The sequence below is a fragment of the Penaeus chinensis genome, chromosome 24 (assembly GCF_019202785.1).
Source record: "Penaeus chinensis breed Huanghai No. 1 chromosome 24, ASM1920278v2, whole genome shotgun sequence".
NCBI lineage: Eukaryota > Metazoa > Arthropoda > Malacostraca > Decapoda > Penaeidae > Penaeus > Penaeus chinensis.
The window spans coordinates 6,661,848-6,664,347 of record NC_061842.1 but is presented as its reverse complement, the minus strand read 5'-3'; the positions used below and the strand labels follow the sequence as shown (position 1 = coordinate 6,664,347).

General features: G+C 51.2%; 1 protein-coding gene across 1 annotated transcript in view; it reads left to right on the top strand.

Moving 5' to 3' along the window:
• LOC125038403 overlaps positions 1 to 2,500 on the top strand; it is a 24,341-nt gene that overhangs the window by 5,893 nt on the left and 15,948 nt on the right. The gene's annotated exons all lie outside the window — the stretch shown is intronic.

The following is a 2,500-nucleotide window of genomic DNA, read 5'->3' as shown; positions in this document are numbered from 1 at the left end:
ATGGGAGGAATATGACGAATCACATTTGCCGCACCTTTATAGGCCTAGCCCGAAGCTGAAGAGGGAAACTGATTATGAAACAAAACACACACCCTAATATGGAAGTATGGGAAGTCCAAACGAACGCGGTGAAGATGCAAACTCAAGGGGGAAAGTCGTGCTTATGATGAAGTATATATTGCTCTTTATAAGATGCTAAGTGGATCATTGAAGAGTCAGAATGACCAAACCAGCGACGGTTGAGGATGGGGGCGAGGGGGAGGAAGGGGTGGGGGGTGAGGGCGTGAAGAAGGAGGTCTTAGAGAGTTAAGGGTGAGAGAGGGGGAGAGGGCTGTGAACTTGAAGGGTGAATGCGAAAGGAGGAGGGAGGAGAAGGTAGGTGAGAAGGTGAGGGAAGCAACGGGAGAGAGAAAACACAGGTGGGATGAAGAAGATCCGGGATGAATAGGAATGAAGGTAAGCGTTGAAAAAACGAATAAACGCGATAATGGGGTTAGGGAGGGGTTAGGGGCGGGGAAGGTGAGGTTGGCTACAGGAAGGGAAGGGCTTGGAAAGGTTAGAGAGGGAGGAGGGCAAGGGTGGGGCGGAGAGGGGAGAGCCACGACAGGGTGGATGAGGGTGAGGCAGTCTTTAGGGAGGGCGCAGGGTAGAGAAGGGTGAGGACAGGGTGGAGGGAGGCCGAGAGAAAAAGGGGCAGAGCCACGAGGTGTTTGCAGAAGGCGGAGAGGCAGTGCACAGGGGCGTCAACCCCTTGAGAGGGACGACGGAGCAGGTCGAAGTCTCGGGGAGCTGAAAGGGGGAAGTTCTGATGGGGGGGAGGGGGGGGGCGAATCCAGGGAGGAAGAAGAGGCCTGATTGAGTGAGTATGAATGAGGGAGGAGGGGAAGGAAGGGGGGAGGGGAAGGAAGGGGTGGAGGGGAAGGAAGGGGGGAGGGGCGAGGGCGGGGCTCCACCGTGGGAGGAAGGGCGAGGAAGTGTTCCTTGCATGACGGGGCCGGAAGTGAGCGCAGGTACAGCTCCCTCGTCGACACGCCGACAGCTAACCGCAAACTTTCCACCTCTGTCTTTCATCCTGTTTTTCGTCGAATCTCTGCTTCTGTTCCTGTCTCTGCCTGTCTCGTTGTGTCTGTTTATCTGTCTCTGTTTCTGTCTCTGTTTGCCTAGTTCTCTGTCTATCTCTGTTTCTGTTGCTCTGTCTGTCTAGCTCCTCTCTCTCCCTTTTCTCTCTGTCTCTGTTTCTCTGTCTGTCTAGCTCCTCTTTTTCCTTTTCTCTCTCCCTCCCTTCCTCTGTCTCTGTCTGTCTCTGTATATGTATGCCTGTCCTTGTTTCTGTCCGTCTGTCTGTCTCGCCCCCTCTCTTGTCCTCTTTCCCTCTCTTTTCCCTCCTGTATATCTGTCTGTGTCCGTATCTTTGTATCTCCGTTTGTAATATTTGGTTTTCTTTAAGTGTTGTATATGGTTAATCTGTCAACGTTTCTGAACACACACTGGGATTTATTAAGATAGGGAAGAGGAAAACAGGCGTTACATCATCCTCTTGAGTTGCATACGTTTGTCTCAATAAACTTGTCAAAGTCAAAAGGTCTCTGCCTCTCTGTCAGTCTCGTTCTCTCTCATTCTCTCTCTAGTTTTCTCTCTGACTCTCTGTATGTCTGTCTGTCTGTCTGTCTGTCTCTGTCTCTGTCTCTGTCTCTGTCTCTCTTTCTCTTTCTCCTTGTCTTTCTCTTTCTCTCTCTCTTCTCTCTCTCTCTCTCTCTCTCTCTCTCTCTCTCTCTCTCTCTCTCTCTCTCTCTCTCTCTCTCTCTCTCTCTCTCTCTCTCTCTCTCTCCTCTTTCTCTCTCTCTCTCCCCTCTCTCTCTCTCTTCTCTTTCTTTCTCCTTTCTCTCCCTCCCCAAACCTCTCTCTCTCTCTCTCTCTCTCTCTCTCTCTCTCTCTCTCTCTCTCTCTCTCTCTCTCTCTCTCTCTCTCTCTCTCTCTCTCTCTCTCTCTCTCTCTCTCTCTCTCTCTCTCTCTCTCTCTCCTCTCTCTCCCTCCCCCAACCTCTCTCTCTCTCTCCCTCCCCCCACTCACTCTCTCTCTCTCTCTCTCTCTCTCTCTCTCTCTCTCTCTCTCTCTCTCTCTCTCTCTCTCTCTCTCTCTCTCTCTCTCTCTCTCTCTCTCACTCTCTCACTCTCTCACTCTCTCTCTCTGTCTGTCTGTCTCTCTCTCTCTCTCTCTCTCTCTCTCTCTCTCTCTCCTCTCTCTCTCTCTCTCTCTCTCTCTCTCTCTCTCTCTCTCTCTCTCTCCTCACTCTCTTCCACTGTCTTTGTCTATGCCTCTCTGTTTATCTCGCTCTCTCCCCTCTCTCTCTTCCCCCCTCCCCCATTTCTCTATCAACATATCTCTTCCTCCTCCCCGCTTTCTTTTCCCTTCTTCGCAAGCAGAATGATGACAACACGAAGTCTCTCAGTCGCGATATCATCTGACGAATCTGTGTCAATATTTTTCCTCCCAGCACAGC